General features: G+C 48.0%; 1 protein-coding gene across 3 annotated transcripts in view; it reads left to right on the top strand.

Annotated features, from left to right (window-relative positions):
* The first annotated feature begins 5,119 nt into the window (after window positions 1–5,119).
* The window catches only part of UPP1 (uridine phosphorylase 1), a 43,044-nt gene continuing 24,391 nt past the window's right edge, over window positions 5,120–23,772 (top strand). Inside the window, exon 1 of one of the 3 annotated variants that reach the window (XM_038760276.1) lies at window positions 5,120–5,144. The gene's annotated coding sequence lies outside the window, so the exon portion shown is untranslated. The other 2 variants (XM_038760274.1, XM_038760277.1) reach the window with 2 other exon arrangements.

Genomic DNA, 23,772 nt, shown 5'->3' with positions numbered 1-23,772 from the left:
AAACCCTTTTGAGCATCCGTTGGCTCTTTTTTAATCCAGGATGCAAAATGAGCAGTTGGTTGGTTTGGTTTTTGTATCCTAATGGAAGTTCTCATCAGAAATCAAAGTAACTGAATCTAGAGGTAGCGTTACAGCCTAATGGGAAAGGGAAACTCCTGGGAGCCAGAGGACTCGAGTTCTAATCCTGGCTCTGCCGGGTACTTGCGTGCTGTAGGACCGTGGGCAAGTCACTTAATTATCCGTGCCTCAGTTTCCATACCTATCAAATGAGGTTGAAATCCCTGTTCTCTCTCTCACCCTAAGACTGGGAACCTCACGTGGGAGAGGGACTGTGTCTAACCTGATTAGGTTGTGTTTAATATCACCGAATTGAACTTATTGAGTGCTTACTGTGAGCCGAGCACTGTACTAAGCACTTGGGAGAGTGCAGTATAACAGATAAATTACAGATATGTACATCGGTGCTGTGGGGCTGAGGGAGAGGTAAGTACAAGTAGTTCAGTGCTTGGCGTATAACAAATACCACAATTATTATTACTATTATTAGGTATTTTACCTCCTAGGGACAAATTAGGAAAGGTCCAAGGTTCAAATCTGGTAGGTTTCCATTGAACAACTCATTTGTCCTCTTTTCCTCCCGTACATCTTTTATCTATTTAAAGGTATTTAGTAAATCTTTTAAAGAATATGGATAAGAAGAACAGTGCTTTTCATATAGTAAGCGCTTAATTAGGGAAGCAGCATGGCTCAGTGGAAAGAGCACGGGCTTTGGAGTCAGAGGTCAGGGGTTCAAATCCCGGCTCCACCAATTGTCAGCTGTGTGACTTTGGGCAAGTCACTTCACTTCTCTGGGCCTCAGTTATCTCATCTGCAAAATGGGGATTAAGACTGTGACCCCCTGTGGGACAACCTGATTACCTTGTATCCCCCAGTGCTTAGAACAGTGCTTTGCACATAGTAAGCGCTTAATAAATATTATTATTATTAATAAATGCCATTATTATTATTATTATTATTGTTATAACAGTTGTGCAGAAAGCAGGCCTGTGATTCTTTTTAAAAGATGCTACGCCTAGTGTCTAGTTGTGTAGAGGTCACCAACCAGGAATACATGTTGAAATAAACAATCATATTTACTGAACGCCTACTGTGTACAAAGCACTGTACTAAACACTACATTGTACTAACCCTAATCAAGCAATCATATTTATTGAGCACTTACTGTGTGCAGAGCACTGTACTAAGTGCCCGGGTGAGTACAGCATGAGTACAGCATCCCTTCCCCACAGCACCTGTATATATGTATATATGTTTGTACATGTTTATTACTCTATTTATCTTGTACATATCTATTCTATTTATTTTATATTTTATTTTAAAATATAAAATATTTTTAAAAAATATTTTAAAAATATAAAATAAAATATTTTAATATTTTATTTATTGTACACGCCTACTGTGTACAAAGCACTGTACTAAACACTACATTGTACTCACCCTAATCAAGCAATCATATTTATTGAGCACTTACTGTGTGCAGAGCACTGCACTAAGTGCCCGGGTGAGTACAGCATGAGTACAGCATCCCTTCCCCACAGCACCTGTATATATGTATATATGTTTGTACATATTTATTACTCTATTTATCTTACTTGTACATATCTATTCTATTTATTTTATTTTGTTACTATGTTTGGTTTTGTTCTCTGTCTCCCCCTTCTAGACTGTGAGCCTCCTGTTGGATAAGGACTGTGTCTATATGTTGACAACTTGTACTTCCCAAGCGCTTAGTACAGTGCTCTGCACACAGTAAGTGCTCAATAAATACGATTGATTGATTGATTGATTGATTGATTGAGAGTATAACATTCCCTTCCCACAGTGAGCTTACAGTCTAGAGCGGGAGGCAGACATTAATATAAATAAATTATGGGTATGTACAGAAGTGCTGTGGGGGTTGGTTGGTGGTGGTTAATAAAGGGAGTAAGTCAGGGTGACACAGAAGGGAGTGGGAAAAGAGGAAATGAAGGCTTAGGGAAGGCCTCTTGGAGGAGGTGTGTCTTCGAAGGTGGGATTTGAAGAAGGAAGGCATTTCGGACCAGAGGCAGGACATGGGCGAGAGGTTGCCCGCAAGATGGATGAGATCAAGGTACGGTGAGTAGGTTGGCGTTAGAGGAGTTATGTGTGCGAAAGTAACATAGTTGTAAATGAGTCTGAGCATTATGGCAGCCCAACTACTATGGAAGTACATTAATGCCCAGCCCGCACCCTCCGCTCCTCCACCGCTAATCTCCTCACTGTAGCTCGCTCTCGCCTGTCCCGCCATCGACCCCCGGCCCACGTCCTCCCCCGGGCCTGGAATGCCCTCCCTCTGCCCATCCGCCAAGTTAGCTCTCTTCCTCCCTTCAAGGCCCTGCTGAGAGCTCACCTCCTCCAGGAGGCCTTCCCAGACTGAGCCCCTTCTTTCCTCTCCCCCTCGTCCCCCTCTCCATCCCCCCGTCTTACCTCCTTCCCTTCCCCACAGCACCTGTATATATGTATATATGGTTGTACATATTTATTACTCTATTTATTTATTTATTTATTTATTTTACTTGTACATTTCTATCCTACTTATTTTATTTTGTTGGTACGTTTGGTTCTGTTCTCCGTCTCCCCCTTTTAGACTGTGAGCCCACTGTTGGGTAGGGACTGTCTCTACGTGATGCCAATTTGTACTTCCCAAGCGCTTAGTACAGTGCTCTGCACATAGTAAGCGCTCAATAAATACGATTGATTGATTGATTGATTAGTCTGGTGCTACTTCAGCAGATGACCAAGGATGGAATAATAATAATAATGATGATGATGATGATGGTATTTAAGTGCTTACTATGTGCCAAACACTGTTCTAAGCACTAGGGTACATACCAAGTTATCAGGTTGTCCCTCGTGGGGTTCACGATCTTAATCCCCATTTTCAGGTGAGGTGACTGAGACGCAGAGAAGTTAAGTGACTTGCCTGAAGTCGCACAGCCGACAGGATTAGCTCCCACGACCCCTGGCTTCCAAGCCCGCACTCTTTCCACTAGGCCACGCCGCTTCTCATTGCTTCTGGAATATTGAACTTCATCGCTTCTGGAATATTGAACCACTGGAGCAGCAGTGACCGGGAGAGAAGCAGGCTTATCATCATCGTGATGTCTGGTATTTATTGAGCACTCACCGTGTGCAGTGCTCCATACTAAGCACTTGGGTGAATGCCATACGACCGAGTTAGTAGACACATTCGTGATTTGGGGAAGATTTTTTTTTGTCCTGTTGGTCCAAGTGCTGTCCAGGAGGTAGGAGATAAATTCCATAAAGGTGCATGCAGTCTCTAAAGGATTTACAACTGGGTGGAGATGCAGGAGTTGGAATTGGGGACAAGATAATCTGCTGCTTGTAGCCACAGCCGCCTCCAGCCAAGCCCCAGTTGTCTCTAGAATTGCCTCCCGCCGCCCCAGAGTTGGTGTCCTGCACAAAGAAGGGGTTCACGGGCCCAAGTCCGTGAAGTCTGCGGATCTCCGGCTATTTCTTTTCCGCTCCACCTCTGCAGAGTATTCCTCCCCTCCAGTGGTTTCCGTGGAGGGCCCGTAAGCGGCGGTCTGTGGTGGTGGGGAAGGGGAGGGTACCGCGATTGACTGACCCCGCAAGAGAAGCGTCAAGGTTGAAAGATTTGAAATCCTCTCCATTTGCAAAACTGTGTTCCAGCTGCAGCATCTGTGAAACTGTTCAGTGACACTTCGTGGGCTCCGTGATCCGGTTATAGGGTTGTCTTGCACGTGGTTGCTTTGGTGAAAAATAGAAAAGCAAAAGACGGTAGGTCGTTAAATCAGAAACCGGCCTTTCTTTGAAATCGTATCGTTCTCTTGTTAGAAATCGATACTGCTTTTATTGCTAAACATTTATCAAACTGGTCAATGTGCTGAACGCCCTTCAAAATGGGTTTGCTTGCATCCCATCGATATCGTAATAACGTCCAACCATGTGTACGAGCTTTTTATCTACATCAGCAATCCCCAGTGCCGGGAGTGGCAGGTCTCACGGTGATGAAACTTGCCTTTTCTTGCTTTGGCTGCGATGATTAAGGGGTGAGTCGATGATAAATTCCGGAATGCTTCAAGAAAAATTAGGGATAAAGCCTATGTAGAAGAAGAAGTAATCCCGGGGAGTGGAAAACAGAAAATCGAGGCTATGAGCCAGAAGATATTTTTCAACTGAATCTCAAACCAGGCAGAACATTAAGGTGCCTCTTCTGGTTTTTACGGCAGGGTTTTTACTGCAGGGAAATGCCAGATAGGATGGCGCCATCAGGCCTGGAGATTTCTGACCGGAAAACCACTCAGAGCTTTCCTTCGGCTGATGGCCCTAATCGGAAACCCCCCAAACCGCTACCTAATGTGGGCAAGTGAAGGCCACGGTAGTTGCCAAGACCACCAGCTCACTGTAAGTTGAGTGTGTGAAAACGAAACAAAACAAAAAAACCTTTGTGTACACGCTGTGGCTTGTCCCTGCCTACTTGTTACACCCTATGTCCCAGCAGGAATATGATAGCAGGGATGAAAGAGTGTCAGTAGTGTTGCACAAACCAGTCACTACAATCAGTTCGTTCACACAGATACTCAAATATTAAGTCTCCGGACCGATGCTCATTTGTGGATGGGAAACTCATCTATTAACAAATGGACAGCTCTGACTTAGATACTTGAGGTTCTGGATAACGAATGTTCTTTAACTTTGCCCTCAAGCGTCTTGCCATCCAAGAGTCGACTTTTGTGGATTTGAAAACTCTTATGCTCCACGTTTGCTGGGGATTGGGGTCCCCAGGGGGGTAAACTATTGCTTCTGGTAGGAACAGAGCTATTAAGGAGGCAGGGAAGACACTCACATTTGGGACAGAGTCAAGGACCACAAGGACAGTCTTTTTTTTCTGGGTAGGGAGAGAGGATGTGCGTGATGGAGCAGGTTAGGCAGTCCGGTCGCAGGGGTAATTCAGAGTTGAAGATATAGGATAGAGTTTGTGATGTCAGAGGGGGTACAGTGACCGGTAATTGTGAGGCACAGGGTGCGTCCATTCTGAGCATGGCTGTCTGGTGGTGGGGATGGAGTTCAGCTGTGTTGAGGTGAGCATAACATCTTCTAGCAGACTAAATTTGACCAAAGACTTCATTAGTGATTCTGTCTTACCGCTTCATTGAAGGTAACACATTAACAATGGTTATAGAACTGCTCAGTAAACTCTAACTGCAGTATAACATGAAAAACAAGACAGATAGTGGCTATAAATAGGTAGAAACTAGTCCGGGCTGGGAAAAGCGCCTGGGATTTTTGTGTTTTTCCCCAGTCTGGTAGGTAACCTCCTCATCCTGATTTATAACTTGATCTCCCTCACTGAAGTGAGCTTCCACAGCCACCCCCGTAATTCTGACCCTCAAAAAACCTCCGGTAACTATTTCTCTTCACATGAAACCCAAACTACACAACATAGTTTTAAGGTTTTTTTTTTTTACTATCTCCAAACCTCCGGTAACTATTTCTCTTCTCATAAAACCCAAACTCCTCAACATAGTTTTAAGAGTTTTTTTTTTTTTTTATTATCTCCCTCCTACAGAAGCCCTTCGTCCGACACCCCAGCTCATTCTTTGCTCCTTCCGAAGTAACCTCACTTATGACTCTCCTTCCCAGCCCGCTCTCAAATCCGTCAAGCCACGCGGCTGTTAATGGTGTCTGTTAAGCGCTCACTATGTGCCAGGGCCTGTTCCAAGCCCCGGGGTAGATGTAAGTTAATCAGGTCAGACTTAATCCACGTCCCAAATGGGGCTCACGGTCTTAATTCCCATTTTGCGGATGAGGTAAACGAGGTACAGAGAAGTTAAATGACTTTCCCAGCTTCACACAGCAACCCAAGGTCCTTCTGACGTCTAACCCCGTGCTGGAGCCTCAAGACCGCACTGCTGCTGCAGACGGGAGTGGTTTTGCCCTTTACGATGATGCTGGCAGAGACAGGAAAGATGAGAGCTTTCTTAGTCTCTAATGAGTCAGGAAAGGCGGGAACGTTTTGCCAGGATGCGGGACTCGCGGGGCTGGAAGGAGGTAATGACAGACTGGATCCTCCACTTTGGTAGAAGGAAAAGTCCCGGGACCACAATTCCAGGTGAGAAACTTGTGTTGGCGGCGGAGGTGGAATGGAGGGTTCGCCTGTTGGCTAGAGAGGAGGGTCCCTTCCCAACCTGGGCTCCGGATCCTCCCGACTTGCGGTCACCAGTGGCCGGATTAGGGCAAGGAGGCAGAGGCCTGGATGCCACTGGCTACTTCCTCAAGATACTGAGCATCACGAGGGAAATGGCCACATCTCTAGGGGTGCAGGGCAAAGAGGGTCCTCTCCTCGGCAAGGCCCAGCCTGGCCCCTCAGTCACCACCCCTACTGTCTGCCCTGTATCCAGGGCCACTCCCTGCCACCCCTTCCCTTTCATCCTGGAATCTGGGCTTGGGGGGTGGCTCTGGCCTGCTTACTCCCTCCTTCCCACTTCTCTGCCTCCCTTTCCACTGCCGGAGCTGGGAATGGGGCGTACGGGGAGGGGGACACAATCCAGGGAGGAGGAGGGCAGCCTCAAGTCGGAGCTGGAAGGCCCGGCACGTTCCCGCAGCCCTCGCAGAACCGGAATTGGGGACCCGTGCTCCCACCAGGCTGCGGGGAAGACCGCTTTGTGTGCCTGGTGGGCGAGGGGAAGGGGAGAAGGGAAAAGGAATGGCTCCTTTCGGGGATTTTCGGCCCCCCGTGTGACAGGCGGGGAGGCTGTGAAGTCTAGCGGAAAGAGCACGGGACTGCGAATCGGGAGATGAGGGTGCCAAACTTGGCCCTCCCCAGTTGCTTGCTGTGTGACTTTGGGCAAGTCACCTCTCCGGGCCTCAGTCTGCTCATGCGTAAAATGGGGACTGAATACCTGTTCTCCTTCTATTTGAGATGATGAACTCTGTGTGATTCTGGTTATCTTTGATCTACCCACAGTGCTGAGTAAAGCGTTTGGCACATAATAATGATAACGGCATTTGTTAAGCACTTACGACGTACCAAGCACTGTTCTAAGCGCTGAGGTAGATACAAGCAAATCAGGCTGGACACAGAACCCGTCCCACGAGGGGCTCGCAGTCTCAATCCCCATTTTACATATGAGCAGACTGAGGCACAAGGAAGCTAAGTGAATTGCCCAAGGTCACACAGCAGACAGGTGTTGGGGTTGGGGCGCAGTAGGTGTTTAATAAATCCCATTATTTGGTAGAGGCAGAGGGGGCTTGGAGCCACTGATCTCTAGCCTGGCCTTTGAGGACTTTATCCCGTGCTGCGTGCTCTGTGATCGTGTAAGTTATCACGGTAGTCCAGTTGGAATTTTTTTTAGTTTCAGCGGTGAGAAGATAAGTTCAAGCCAAAAAAAAAAAAGGAAATAATTCCCGTGGCAGGTGGTAAAATCGGTATTTGCGTAATTTTCTCCACTACATGGTTCTCCTCTCTGCCTCCCTGCCGACTTTTGAGAAGGAAATGAAAGATTGGTTTTGTAAGCATTGATAGCAACACACAATGGGGCAGGAAGAAAAAGGTCAGAACACCCCCCAGTGCTCTGTGCGCAGGCTCTTTCTGGGAGTTTCTCCGCTCCGGCTTGCCAAGATTTCAGGGTAGAAAGAGGAGAAGTGGGTAGGGTTACCATAATTAGCTGAGTGCCTATTATATGAAAGCACTTGGGTGAGTGCGGTTAAAGTAAGAGATGCTATCTTACCTTTCTCTTCCCATCCCCTTCTGTTTTATTTTTAATTTTTTGTCTTCTGCTCCCCTTATTGCTATATTCAATTCCCCAGATAATGAGAAGCATTCATTCGATTGTATTTATTGAGTGCTTACTGTGTGCAGAGCACTGTACTGAGCTCTTGGGAAGTACAAATCGGCAACATAATCAATCAATCAATCGTATTTATTGAGCGCTTACTGTGTGCAGAGCACTGTACTAAGCGCTTGGGAAGTACAAGTTGGCAACGTATAGAGACAGTCCCTACCCAACAGCGGGCTCACAGTCTAGAAGGGGGAGACAGAGAACGAAACCAAACATACTAACAAAATAAAATAAATAGGATAGATATGTACAAGTAAGATAAATAAATAAATAGAGTAATATATATGTACAAACATATATACAGGTACATATAGAGACGGTCCCTACCTAACAGCGGCCTCACAGTCTAGAAGGGGAAGACAGACAACAAAACCAAACCAGGGAAGCAGGGTGGCTCAGTGGAAAGAGCACAGGCTTCGGAGTCAGAGATCATGGGTTGAAATCCCAGCTCTGCCAATTGTCAGCTGTGTGACCTTGGGCAAGTCACTTAACTTCTCTGTGCCTCAGTTACCTCATCTGTAAAATGGGGATTAAGGCTGTGAGCCCCCCCATGGGACAACCTGATCACCTTGAGCCTCCCCAGCGCTTATAACAGTGTTTTGCACACAGTAAGCGCTTAATAAATGCCATCATTATTATTATTCTAAGTAGACAGGTGTCAATACCATCAGAATAAATAAAATTATAGCTATATACACATCATTAATAAAATAGAGTAATAAATATGTATGGCCTAGGGGAAGGAGCGTAAGCCTGAGAGTCAAAAGACCTGGGTGCTAATTCCAGCTCTGCCTCTTGCATGCTGCATGGCCTTGGGCAAGTCATTTTACTTCTATGTGCCTCAGTGTGGTGGATAGAGCGGACGCCTGGGAGTCGGAAGGTCTGGGTTCTAATCCTGACTGCAGCCTGGCCCGGTGGAAAGAGCGCGGGCTTGCGAGTCAGAGGTCGAGGGCCCCATAAGAAAGTAATTTAACTTTCAATCCTAGGTTTTCCCTGTTCCCCATTACCGGGGAAAGCTTGATTATAGATCCTCAATGACATGGATCAGACCTTCTACTTCTACCAGATGCTCCCAAGTAGTAATAATAATAATAATAATAATAATAATGGCATTTATTAAGTACCCAGTTACTATTAATAGTAGCTATTAAGCACTTATTGTGTGTAAACGAGCTGCAAAAGAATACACAGTTGAGAATTAGACCAGGTTCCTCTCCCGTAATCCCAATCTGCAAGCCCCTAGTAGAGTGATGACAGTTTAGAATTTGCATTAAATAAGTGATTGATAAAATGTATTTGGCAATAATAACAACAATAATAATAATGGTATTTGTTAAGCACCTATTAGGTGCCAGGCACTGCTCTGAGCGCTGGGGTGGATTCCAGGTAATCGGGTTGGACACAGTTCCTGTCCCATGTGAGGCTCACAGTCAATCAATCAATCAATCATATTTATTGAGCGCTTGCTGTGTGCAGAGCACTGTACTAAGCGCTTAGCACCGTACTAAGCGCTTAGTCTTAATCCTCATTTTACAGATGAGGTAACTGAGGCACAGAGAAGAATAATTTTGGTATTTGTTAAGTGCTACTGTGTGCCAAACACTGTTGTAAGTGTTGGGTAGACACAAGATAATCAGGTTGTCCCATGTGGGGCTCACAGTCTTAATCCCCATTTTACAGGTGAGGTAACTGAGGCACAGAGAAGTTAACTGACTCGCCCAGGGTCACACGGCTGACAAGTGGCGGAGCCAAGATTAGAACCCATGACCTTCTGACTTCCAGGCTCGGGCTCTAGCCACTAGGCCACGCTACTTCTCAATCTATAAAAGCACATGTTGATGGTAGTTTAGAATTTTAATTTGATCAAATATAAGGTTTTAAAAATATATTTTTAAAATTGCAGGGAATGGTTTTCTTGTTCATTTTAGGGAAATTGACCTAATCTACATCAGCTTCTCCCAGATCAGCTAGACAGCTCTTTATAATAAATACGATCGATTGATTGATTTATAAGTGGACTTGTATATATTTGTACAGATGTATTACTCTATTTATTTTACTTGTAGATATTTACTACTCTATTTTATTAATGATGTGCATATAGCTCTAATTCTGTTTATTCTGACGGTTTTGACACCTGCCTACATGTTTTGTTGTCTGTCTCCCCCTTCTAGACTGTGAGCCCGTTTTTGGCTAGGGACCGCCTCTATTTGTTGCTGATTTGTACTTCCCAAGCGCTTAGTCAATCAATCAATCATATTTATTGAGCGCTTACTATGTGCAGAGCACTGTACTGAGCGCTTGGGAAGTACAAATTGGCAACACATAGAGACAGTCCCTACCCAACAGTGGGCTCACAGTCTAAAAGGTTAGTCCAGTGCTCTGCACACAGTAAGCGCTCAATAAATACGATTGATGATGATGATGACCTCCCTGGGGGAATTCTTAAAGAAACCCTTCCTATAGAGAATCCACCTTTAGTCAAGATAATTACTGTGGTAGCAATAAGCGGTTATCTTGGATATCATTTGCTGGGTGAGTACAATAAATGATTTCTTCCAAAGTCTAAGGAATATCTCAACTTTTGAGGTGTGGAAGATTGTTAATGTGAAACCGAATCAGCAGACTTTTTTGGGTCGGAGTCAAGGCACTTTCAGTCAAACTTCTGGTTAGTTGCCTGAAGTTTTCAAATCACTGCGAAAGGGTTTTAGTACCGCAAGCGCAATCCGGTCCTCATTTTCCTCCCCTCAGTGGGAAGAGCTGCCTTTCACGAACCCAGTGTACGGACACCGCAAAACAGCACTGGGTTCGAGTGAACACCCGATTACGTTGTCTCATTGTAGCAGAAAGCCAGGGGTAGGGAAGGTGGGATAGATGCTCTTCCAGTGCACACAGTAAGCGCTCAATAAATACGATTGATTGATTAACGACCGCCTTTCCTACGGAGCTGTTGAAATCCCTTAGGAAACCTGGGTTAGGACCCGAGAAATGCCGCCGTGGGTCAGACGATGATTCACCAGGCTCAATATTCTCTTTCTGACTGTGGCAGCAGGACGTTTGAAGGAACGTTTGACCGTTGTCCTGCTCAACATCTATCGTCGATCGATCAGTCAATGATATATGAGAATTTCCTGTGTGCTAAGCACTGTACTTACCCATCTTACCTCCTTCCCTTCCCCACAGCACCTGTATATATGTATATATGGTTGTACATATTTATTACTCTATTTATTTATTTATTTATTTATTTATCTTACTTGTACATTTCTATCCTGTTTATTTTATTTTGTTGGTATGTTTGGTTCTGTTCTCTGTCTCCCCCTTTTAGACTGTGAGCCCACTGTTGGGTAGGGACTGTCTCTATGTGTTGCCAATTTGTACTTCCCAAGCGCTTAGTACAGTGCTCTGCACATAGTAAGCGCTCAATAAATACGATTGATTGATTGATTGATTGTACTAAGCGCTTGGGAAGTACACTTAGTACAGTGCTCTGCACATAGTAAGCGCTCAATAAATACGATTGATTGATTGATTGATTGTACTAAGCGCTTGGGAGAGTACAACAGAGCTGGTAGATGTTTCACTTGCCTACAACAAGCTTACAGTCTAGAAGCGATTTGGTGATTTAGGACGACATCTCTAGCTTCCCGTTCTCTGATTAATTCAAATCATTAATATAAATCATTCAATAATATAATATAATAATAATATAATCACTCAAACCATTAATATCAGCAAATGATATCCAAGATAACCATTCAGAACTCTCTCAAGCCTAATGATATACTCAACCCGTATTTTCCTGTAGTAACAAGTTCCATAAAGTACTTATTCCCTTAAGTATTTATTCAGACAAAATCCCCCCACTTTTCTGCAACCCCAAAACAGGAGAGGAACTACTGCTATTATTATTATGGTATTTGCCAAGCACTATATGTCAAGCACTGTTTTAAGCACTAGGGTAGATTTAAATGATTCAGTTAGGACACAGTCCCTGTCCCATATGAGGCTCACCATCTAAGTAGGAGGGAGAACAGGTTAATGCTCATTTTACAGGTGAGAAAATAATAATAATAATAATAATAATAATAATAATAATGATATTTGTTAAGCATTTACTATTGCCAGGCTGTGTTCTAAGTACTGGGGTGAATACAAGTAAATGGAGTTGGACACAGTCTCTGTCCCCGGTGGGGCTCACAGTCTCAATCCCCATTTTACCGATGAGGGAACTGAGGAACAGAGAAATTAACTGACTTGCCCAAGGTCACACAGCAGACAATAATCATAATGATGGCGCTTGTTAAGTGCTTCCTGCCTACCAAGCGCTGTTTTAAGCACTGGGGTAAATACAAGGTCATCAGGTTGTCCCACGAGGGATTCACAGTCTTAATCCCCATTTTACAGATGAGGTCACTGAGGCCCAGAGAAGGGAAGTGACTCGGCTAAAGTCACGCGGCTGACAGGTGGCGGAGCCGGGATTAGAACCCTATTTTTCGCGATCCAGAAAAGAGGCGATGAACAAAGGGAGCAAATCGGGGGGATGCAGATGGTAGCGGGAGAAGAGGAGAGAGGGGCTTAGTCGGGGAAGGTCTCTTGGAGGAATTGTGCATATTAGTCATATTTAGAAGGAATTTAGTCATATTTATTGAGTGCTTGTGTGTGCATAGCACTGTACTAAGTGCTTGGAAGAGTACGATACAAGGATAAACAACTTCTCTGCCCATATCGAGCTTACAGTTTAGGTGGGGGGGAGAGAGCCATTAATACAAATAAATAAATTAGAGATATGTACATATCTGTACATATGTACATATGTATATATGTTTGTACATATTTTTTACTCTATGTATTTATTTATTTATTTTATTTGTACATATCTATTCTATTTATTTTATTTTGTTAGCATGTTTGGTTTTGTTCTCTGTCTCCCCCTTTTAGACTGTGAGCCCACTGTTGGGTAGGGACTGTCTCTAGATGCTGCCAATTTGTACTTCCCAAGCGCTTAGTCCAGTGCTCTGCACATAGTAAGCGCTCAATAAATACGATTGATGATGATGATGATGTACACGAGTGCTGTGGAGCTGGGTTGTAGTAGGAGAGTAGCAAGGTGAGGTACGACGGGGAAAGGTGGTGAGTACTTCGCAGCCAACGGTGAGGAGTTTTTGCTTCATGCAGAGGTGGATCGAGCGCTTAGTACAGTGCCCTGCACATAGTAAGCGCTCAATAAATACGATTGATGGATGGGCAACAGTTGAAGTTCTCGGAGGAGCAGGGTCACATGCCCTGCATATTTTTGTAGAGAAATTATCCGGGCAGCGGAGCGAAGTGTGGACTGGAGTGGGGAGAGACAGGAGGCCTGGAGCCTGATGTAATAATCCAGGCGGGATAGGATGAGTGATTGTATTAACGTGGTAGCAGTTTGAATGGAGAGGAAAGGATGGATTTTAGCGATATTAAGATGCCTCTGCATAAGCCCCCTCTTAATTCTTTGTGTAAAAGTGTGTGTATATGTGTTGTACTGTCTGCTAGTTGAGGATTTGTTAATTAAGAAGTGCTTGGCGTTTTAAGCACTCACTATGTGTCTAGCACTGTTCTAAGCGCTGGTTCCTTCCCCTCCTTCCTCTCCCCCAGCCCTACCTCCTTCCCCTCCTCACAGCACCTGTATATGTTTGTACAGATTTATAACTCTATTTATTTTACTTGTACATATTTACTATTCTACTTTATTTATTTTGTTAATGATGTGCATCTAGCTTTACTTCTATTTATTCTGATGACTTCACACGTCCACATGTTTCGTTGTCTGTCTCCCCCTTCTAGACTGTGAGCCCGCTGTTGGGTAGCGAACGTCTCTATATGTTGCCAACTTGTGCTCCCCAGGCGCTTAGTACAGTGCTCTGCACACAGTAAGCGCTTAATAAATACAACTGAATGAATGAATGAATGAATGATGGAGATACAAGTTAATTAGATCAGACACAGTCCCTGCTCCACTGGCGGCTCGGAGTCTAAGTAATGAATCACAAGTTTACAGCTGAGGATGTTTCATCATCATCATCAATCGTATTTACTGAGCGCTTACTATGTGCAGAGCACTGTACTAAGTGCTTGGGAAGTACAAATTGGCAACTTATAGAGACAGTCCCTACCCAACAGTGGGCTCACAGTTTCATGGAAAATGCTTTTCTCCACCAATTTATGTACGGGGCTAGTGGCCTTAAAGTCTGCATAGTCACGTCTGCTGTGTGGTCTCAGGCAAGCCGCTTTGCTTTTCTGTGTCTCAGTTACATCATCTATCAAATGGGGTTTAAGACTACGAGCCCCATGTGGGACACATTCCGTGTCCAACTCGATTACCTTGTATCTGCCCCAGCGCTTAGTACAGCATCTGACATGCGGTAATCACTTAACAAGTACCATTTAAAAAAGATAAGAAATTTCACCTTTTATACTAATGCTATTCAAATCAATAATAATAATAATTATAATGGCATCGATTAAGCACTTACTATGTGCAAAGCACTGTTCTAAGCACTGGGGAGGTTACAAGGTGATCAGACTACAAGCCCCATGTGGGACACATTCCTTGTCCAACTCGATTACCTTGTATCTGCCCCAGCGCTTAGTACAGCATCTGACATGCGGTAATCACTTAACAAGTACCATTTAAAAAAGATAAGAAATTTCACCTTTTATACTAATGCTATTCAAATCAATAATAATAATAATTATAATGGCATTGATTAAGCACTTACTATGTGCAAAGCACTGTTCTAAGCCCTGGGGAGGTTACAAGGTGATCAGGTTGTCCCACGGGGGGCTCACAGTCTTAATCCCCATTTTACAGGTGAGGGAACAGAGGCACAGAGAAGTTAAGTGACTTGCCCCAAGTCACACAGCTGACAGATTTCAACCCATGATCTTTGACTCCAAAGCCCGGGCTCTTTCCACTGAGCCACGCTGCTTCTCATAATAAAATGCCAGCGTAGGGTCGATAGTTCAAGTTCTTATCTGAGCGTGAGACTTTTGTTCCCAGATATACTGAACCACATTTAAACTGCTATTTAAAATATATGACTTATAGGAATTTACAGAGTGACAAAATTCTCTGCAGGTCTGTCTTTTATTTTCTTCTTTGGGAAATACCTTCTCAAAGTTTCAAGCCATCACCCCAGGGTAGTGGAGGAAGCTATCGCTCTAATTCACAAGGAATGGAGAAACCGTCTCAGAGAAAAGGGCACGGGAAATATCAATTCTAGTTCCTGTGAATTACTGGAATGGCTTTGCTCCATTATTATGGCACAATCGCTTCGGGTTTTCTAACCATCTTTGGTCTTAAAAAAAAAGATTGATTCAACTGAGCTTTCTCATACTATTTTAAAATATCATTCAGTGAATATGACATTGATGATGATAATAATGATCATAGTATTTGTTAAGCGCTTACTATGTGTCATGCGCCGTTCTAAGTGCTGGGGTAGATGCAAGCTAATCGGGTTGGACACAGTCCCTGTCCCACATGGTGCTCACAGAATTAATCCCCATTTGACAAATGAGGTAACTAAGGCCTGATTAACTAACTAACTGAGGCCTAGAGAAGTGAAGTGACTTGCTCAAGGTCACCCAGCAGACAAGTGGTGGAGCCAGGATTAGAACTCATGACCTTCTGGCTCCCGGGCCCATGGTCCATCCACTGTGCCATGCTGCTTCCCTAAAGCCAATGGTAAGGAAAGCCCTTAAGCCCTTTAAAACCAGTGGCAAGGAATTTCTGTTTGATGGGAATAATGATGGCATTTGTTAAGTGCTTACTATATGAAGAGCACTGGGAAAACACTGGGGGGGTTCTTGAGGAGTGGGGAAACATGGACAGAACGGGAAGTAGAATAAAGTATGGATTGGAGCGTGGAGAGACAAGAGGCAGGGAGGTCAGAAAAGAGGCTGACGAAGTTGTCAAGGTGAGATCGGATAAGTGCTTGGATCAACATAGTAGCCTTTGGGATGGAGAGGGAGGATGAATTTTTGTTACGTAGCGAAGGTTGAACCAACAGGATTTGGTGACAGATTGCACATTGGGCATGCATGAGAGAGATGAGTCGAGGATAATGTGAAGATTTTGGGCTTGCGAGACAAGGAGGATGGTGGTGATGTCTACAGTGTTGGGAAAGTCAGGAGGGCAAGACAGGAGGTTAAGCTTTGGATGGGAATATAGTGCAGTAGTCAAGGAGGGAAACGATGAATGCTTCCAACAGCGTGGTAGCAGTTTGGAGGGAGAGGAAAGGATGGATCAATATGAATAAATATGAATAATATGAATAAATAAATTACAGATATGGACGTAATGCTGTGGGGCTGGCGGGGGGCGGGGATGAATAAAGGGATCATTCATTCATTCAATCATATTTATTGAGCGCTTACTTTGTGCAGAGCACTGTACTAAGCGCTTGGGAAGTACAAGTTGGCAACATATAGAGACGGTCCCTACCCAACAACGGGCTCGCAGTCTAGAAGGGGGAGACAGACAACAGAACAAGACATATTAACAAAATAAAATAAATAGAATAGTAAATATGTACAAGTAAACTAGAGTAATAAATCTGTACAAAATCAAGTCAGGGAGATGCAGAAGGGAGTGGGAGAAGAGGAAGGGAGGGCTTAGTCAGGGAAGGCCTCTTGGAGGAGATGGGCCCTCAAAAAGGCTTGGAAAAGGGGGCGGGGGAGTCATTGTCTGTTGGATTTGAGAAGGGAGGGCTTTCCAGGATGGGTTCCAGAGGTGTAAAGGTAGAATTAACTGCATATAGTGTCAGATTTAATGAGAGAGATGAGTGCAGGATAATGCAAATTTTCAAGCTTGTGAACCAGGGTGGACGGAGGAGCTGTCTACAGAAACAGGAAAGTCTCGGAGAGGACAGTGATTGGGTGGAAAGATGAGGAGTTCTGATTAGTATATGTGAAGTCTGAGGTGTCGATGGAAAATCTAGGTAGAGATGCCCGGAGCCAGGAGGAAATGCTAGACAACAGACAGGAAGAGGGATCAGGGCTGGAGATGTCCATCTGGGAATCATCCGCATATGTGAAGCCACGGGAGCAAATGATTTCTCCAAGGGAGAGAGTGTGGATGGAGAACAATAAGGGACCCAAAATTGAGCCTTGTGCGATTTCCGCAGTTAGAGGAGCAGATAAGGAAAAAGACCCAAAAGAGGTGGTCAGAGAGGAGGAGAACCTGGAGAGGACAGTGTCACTTTAGCCGAGGTTAGATCCTGTTTTCAGGGAAGGCGGGTGGCCCACGGTGTCAAAAGCAGCAGAAGGGTAAATATGTGTGTTATGGTTGTTTTTTTAAACGGCTGGCTGCGTGGTGTGTGTACTTCAGTCAGGAGGAGGTTGTCTGAGAAAGGAGCCGCATGCTCGCACTGGCGCCCATCCATCATTTCTCCCTTCCCCCAAAGGCTTGGATGAGGCCCAGGCTGTCCTAGCTGACACGGGCGGGCGGGACTTGGATTCCCACAGCTTGGCTGCGAGCCTTCCATTGCTCAGCATTGCTCAGGACACATCACCATAGGCACGGCTCCACTCATTCATTCATTCAACTCCATCTTATTTATTGAGCGCTTACTGTGTGCAGAACACCGTACTACGAACTTGGAAGAGTACACTGCAACAATCAACAGACAAATTCCCTGCCCCCAATGAGCTTACAGTCTAGCGGGGGAGACAGACATCGATATGAATAAATAAATTACAGATATGGACATAAGGTTGTGGGGCTGTCAGGGGGCCGGGGAGGGATGAAGTCAGGGAGACACAAAAGGGAGTGGGAGAAGAGGAAGGGAGGGCTTAGTCTGGGAAGGCCTCTTGGAGGAGATGGGCCTTCAAAAAGGCTTGGAAGCGGTGGGAAGAGTCGTTGTCCATTGGATTTGAGAAGGGAGGGTGTTCCAGGTCAGACAGGAGGCGGCCGAGCTGGTCAGTGGCGAGATGGATGAGATCGAGGTACGGGGACAAGGTTGGCATTAGAGGAGGAAAGTGAGGGGGGTAGGTTGTAGTAGGAGATTAGGGAGGTGAGGCAGGAGGGAGTCATCCTATCCCGACTGGATTACTGCATCAGCCTCCTCTCTGATCTCCCATCCTCCTGTCTCTCCCCACTTCAATCTATACTTCACGCTGCTGCCCAGACGCTCTGGGCATGTTACTCCCCTCCTCAAAAATCTCCAGTGGCTACCAATCAACCTACGCATCAGGCAAAAACTCCTCACTCTCGGCTTCAAGGCTGTCCATCACCTGGCCCCCTCCTACCTCACCTCCCTTCTTTCCTTCTCCAGCCCAGCCCGCACCCTCCGCTCCTCCGCCACTAATCTCCTCACCGTACCTCATTCTCGCCTGTCCCGCCATCGACCCCCGGCCCACGTCCTCCCCCTGGCCTGGAATGCCCTCCCTCCGCAAATCCGCCAAGCTAGCTCTCTTCCTCCCTTCAAGGCCCTGCTGAGAGCTCACCTCCTCCAGGAGGCCTTCCCAGACTGAGCCCCCTTTTTCCTCTCCTCCTCCCCATCCCCCCAACCCTACCTCCTTCCCCTCCCCGCAGCACCTGTATATACGTTTGTACAGATTTATTCCTCCATTTATTTTACTTCTACATATTTACTATTCTATTTATTTTATTTTGTTAATTTGTTTTGTTGCCTGTCTCCCCCTTCTAGACTGTGAGCTCGTCGTTGGGTAGGGACCGTCTCTATATGTTGCCAACTTGTACTTCCCAAGCGCTTAGTGCTCGCTCACTAAATACGACTGAATTGAATGAGGGGGCAAGGGGATTGAGGGGTTTAAAATCAAAGGTGAGGAGTTCTTTGTTCGATGTGGAGATGGATTTTATGGAATCCTGGAGTTTATGGAAAGTTTATGGGAGCGCTTAGTACAGTGCTCTGCACATAGTAAGCGCTCAATAAATACGATTGATTGATTGATTATGGAAAGGGCCCAGGCTGCAGGGGGTGGGTTGGCTGAGGACAAATAAATCCCTCTTGCATTTCCTTTCCCTGCCTCTCTCCCACTTGGAGCCCCTTCCCATCCTGTCAGTGTGGCCTAGTGGAAAGAAAACGGATCTGGGAATCAGGGAATCTGGGTTCTACTTCGGCTTCCGCCGCTCATCTGCTGAGCGACCTCGGACGAGTCACAGCTTCTCTGTGCCTCGATTTCCCCATCCTCAGTGATATGGGGATGAAACACCTCTGCCCCCTCCCCACCTTACCCCAGGAAAAGGGCTGGTGGTGGGGCAGCTGGCAATGCCCGTGGACTCCGGGGTCCGGAGCCGGGAGCCCACCCGGCTCAGGACGGCCTGAATAAGCCCGGTGTGGACAGGGACTGTCTCTCTTTATTGTTGAATTATACTTTTCGAGCGCTCAGTACAGGGCTCTGCACACAGTAAGCAATCAATAAATCAGAGAAGCAGCGTGGCTCAATGGAAAGAGCCCAGGGAGTCGGAGATCCCGACTCCACCATTTGTCAGCTATGGGACTCTGGGCAAGTCATTAAGCAGCGTGGCTCAGTGAAAAGAGCCCGGGCTTGGGAGCCACAGGTCATGGGTTCAAATCCCGGCTCCGCCAATTGTCAGCTGTGTGACTTTGGTCGTCACTTCACTTCTCTGGGCCTCAGTGACCTCATCTGGAAAATGGGGATGAAGACTGTGAGCCCCCCGTGAGACAACCTGATCACCTTGTAACCTCCCCTGCGCTTAGAACGGTGCTTTGCACATAGTAAGCACTTAATAAATGCCATCATCATTATTATTGTTGTTATTATTTCACTTCTCTGGGCCTCAGGGAACTCATCTGGAAAATGGGGATGAAGACTGTGAGCCCCCCGTGAGACAACCTGATCACCTTGTAACCTCCCCTGCGCTTAGAACAGTGCTTTGCACATAGTAAGCGCTTAATAAATGCCATCATCATTATTATTGTGGTTATTATTTCACTTCTCTGGGCCTCAGGGAACTCATCTGGGAAATGGGGCTGAAGACTGCAAGCCCCACGTGGGACAACCTGATCACCTTGTATCTTTGGGCAAGTGACTTTCATTCAATCGTATTTATTGAGCGCTTACTGTGTGCAGAGCACTGTACTAAGCGCTTGGGAAGTACAAGTTGGCAACATATAGAGATGGCCCCTACCCAACAGTGGGCTCACAGTCTAGAAGAAGGGAAGAAGCGGCTGGAATCGGGGCTGTTCATCCCTCGTCCCTCTCGGGAGGTGAACGGGCGAGCAGTCAGTCTTCCTACCTCTACTGCTGTATAATAATGATGGCATTTGTTAAGCGCTTGCTATGTGCAAAACACTGTTCTAAGCGCTGGGGCGGATACAAGGTGATCAGGTTGTCCCACGTGGGGCTCACAGTCTTAATCCCCATTTTACAGATGGGGTAAATGAGGCTCAGAGAAGTTAAGTGACTTGCCCAAGGTCACACAGCAGACATGTGGTGGAGGCGGAATTCGAACCCATAACCTCTGACTCCAAAGCCTGTGCTGTTTCCACTGAGCCACGCCGCTTCTCTTAACGTCTTTGTGCCTCAGTGACCTCATCTGTAAAATGGGGATGAAGACTGTGAGCCCCACGTCGGACAACCTGATCACCTTGTATCCCTCCCAGCGCTTAGAACAGTGTTTTGCACATAGTAAGCGCTTAACAAATGCCATCATTATAATTATTATCAAGATTGAATGGATGAATGAATGAATACTAGGGGGTGCGGGGACTGTGCCCACTGTTGGGTAGGGACTGTATATGTTGCCAGCTTGTACTTCCCAAGCGCTTAGTACAGTGCTCTGCACACAGTAAGCGCTCAATAAATATGATTGATTGATTGATTGATTGAGGAGGGGGCTGCGCCATGACCCGCCCGCTGGGGAGACGGGGTTGGGGTCATTCATTCATTCAATCATATGGACTGAGCGCTTACTGTGTGCAGAGCACTGTGCTAAGCGCTTGGAAAGTACAAGTCGGCAACAGATAGAGACGGTCCCTACCCAACAACAGGCACAGTCCCCGCACCCCCTAGTATTCATTCATTCATCCATTCAATCTTGATAATAATTATAATGATGGCATTTGTTAAGCACTTACTATGTGCAAAACACTGTTCTAAAAGCTGGGAGGGATACAAGGTCATCAGGTTGTCCGACATGGGGCTCACAGTCTTCATCCCCATTTTACAGATGAGGTCACTGAGGCACAAAGACGTTAAGAGAAGCGGCGTGGCTCAGTGGAAACAGCACAGGTTTTGGAGTCAGAGGTTATGGGTTCGAATCCCAGCTCCACCACATGTCTGCTGTGTGACGTAGTCTAGAAGGGGGAGACAGACAACTAAAGCAAAACATGGAGACAGGTGTCAAAACCGCTAGAATAAATACGATTATAGAGGTATATGCACATCATTAATAAAATAACTAGAGTAGTAAATACGTCCAAATCTATCCAAGTGCTGTGGGGAGAGGAAAGGGGGAGGGCGATGGGGAGGGGAGGAGGAGGATAAAGTCACTTCACTTCTCTGGGCCTCAATTCCCTCATCTGTAAAATGGGGATGAAGACTGTGAGGCCTCCGTGGGACACCTTGTATCAATCCCAGCGCTTAGAATGGTGCTTTGCACATAGTAAGCGCTTAATAAATGTTATTATTATTCTTATTATTATTATAAAGGGGGGCTCGGTCTGGGAAGGCTTCCTGGAGGAGGTGAGCTCTGGCAGTCGGTCAGGGGGCGAGGCCGGGGCCACGTGGAAAGCCTGGCCTTGGGAGTCAGAGGGCATGGGTTCAAATCCCGGCTCCGCCACTTGTCAGCTGGGTGACTTTGGCCAAGTCGCTTCACTTCTCTGGGCCTCAGTTCCCTCATCCGTAAAATGGGGATTAAGACTGTGAGCCTCACGTGGGACAACCTGATCGCCTTGTATCCTCCGCAGCGCTTAGAACAGTGCTTGGCACATAGTAAGCGCTTAACAAATGCCATTATTATTATTATTCTTATTATTATTATTAGGGGAGGGGCGTGTCCGGGCGCGCGGCAGGGCGGGCTCTGGGGGCGTGTCCGGGGCAGGGGCGGGGCCTAGCGGGCTCAAGGGGGCGTGGCCAGGGGAAGAGGGCGGGGTCTAGCGGGCTCAGGGGGCGTGGTCTGGGGAAAGGGAGCGGGGCTAGCGGGTTCAGGGGGCGTGGCCAGGGGAAAGGGAGCGGGGGCTAGCGGACCCAGGGGGCGTGGTCAGGGAAATGGGGCGGGGCTATCGGGGCTCGGGGCGGGTGGTCAGGGAAAGGGGGCGGGGCCTAGCAGTCCCAGAGGGCGTGGCCAGGGGAAAGGGGCGGCCCTAGCGGGCCCGTGGGGGGGGGGCTCGGCCAGGGGAAGGGGCGGGGCTTAGAGGGCTCAGCGGGCGTGGCCAGGGAAAGGGGAGGGGCCTAGCGGGCTCGGCGGGCGTGGCCAGAGCTAAGGGGGCGAGGCCTAGCGGGCTCAGGGGGCGTGTCCAGGGGAAAGGGGCGGCCCTAACGGGCCCATGGGGGGCTCGGCCAGGGGAAGGGGCGGGGCTTAGAGGACTCAGAGGGCGTGGCCAGGGAAAGGGGAGGGGCCTAGCGGGCTCAGGGGGCGTGGCCAGAGACGGCCGAGCGGGCCCGGGGGCGTGGCCAGGAACAGGGGCGGGGCCGGCGGATTCAGGGGGTGTGGCCGGGGCCAGGGGGGCGGGGCCTAACGGGCTCCGGGGCCCGGTAGGGGCGGGGCCGGGGAAAGAGGGCGTGGTCAAGGACAGGGGAGGGGCCTAGAGGGCTCAGCGGGCGTGGCCAGGGGTAAGGGGGCGTGGCCAGGGGTGAGGGATGGGGCCTAGCGGGTCAGGGGGCGTGGCCAGGGACAGGCCGAGCGGGCCCGGGGGCGTGGCCAGGAACAGGGGGCGGGGTCCGGCGGGTCGAGGGGTGCGTGGCCGGGGCCGGGGGGCGGGGCCTAACGGGCTCCGGGGCCCGGTCGGGGGCGGGGCCAGGGGAAAAGGGGGCGTGGCCAAGGAAAGGGGGGGCCTGGAGGGCTCAGAGGGCGTGGCCAGGGGTAAGGGGGCGGGGCCTAGAGGGCTCGGGGGCGTGGCCAGGGACGACGGAGCGGGTCCAGGGGGCGTGGTCAGGAACAGGGGCGGGGCCCGGCGGATTCAGGGGGTGTGGCCGGGGGCAGGGGGCGGGGCCTAAGGGGGTCCGGGGCCCGGTCGGGGGCGTGGCCGGGGAAAGGGGGCGTGGCCGAGGCGGGGGACCCCGTAACCGGGCGGGGGCCGGGCACCGCCCCCCCCGCAGCCGCTCCCCCCGGCCGTCCGCCGGCCCCCGCTCCACCCTCCGCCCGCTCCGCCTCCCCCGGCCCCGGCTCGCCGGCCGCGGTTCCCGAGGTAAGGCGGACCCCACCCCCCGACAGCCGGCTCGCGGTCCCGTCCCCCCCCCCCCCCTCCCCCCGGGGCCGGGAGCGCCCTGCACGCGGGAAGCGCTCGACAAATACCTATTTAGACAAGCAGCCCGGCTCAGTGGGAAACAGCCCGGGCTCGGGAGTCGGAGGTCCTGGGTTCAAATCCCGCCTCCGCCGCTTGTCAGCTGGGTGACTCTGGGCAAGTCACTTCACTTCTCTGGGCCTCGGTTCCCTCCTCTGGGAAATGGGGATGAAGACTGGGAGCCCCACGTGGGACGACCTCATCACCTTGGATCCCCCCAGCGCTCAGAACGGTGCTTGGCACATAGTAAGCGCTTAATAAATGCCATCATCATTATTATTATATTATTTATGTATTTATGTATGTATGCCAGACGCCGTTATTGGCCCAGAAGCTCTCTTCCTCCCTTCAAGGCCCTACTGAGAGCTCACCTCCTCCAGGAGGCCTTCCCACAC

This window comes from Tachyglossus aculeatus, chromosome 18, assembly GCF_015852505.1.
Source record: "Tachyglossus aculeatus isolate mTacAcu1 chromosome 18, mTacAcu1.pri, whole genome shotgun sequence".
NCBI lineage: Eukaryota > Metazoa > Chordata > Mammalia > Monotremata > Tachyglossidae > Tachyglossus > Tachyglossus aculeatus.
This window is presented reverse-complemented; position numbering and strand designations above follow the sequence as displayed.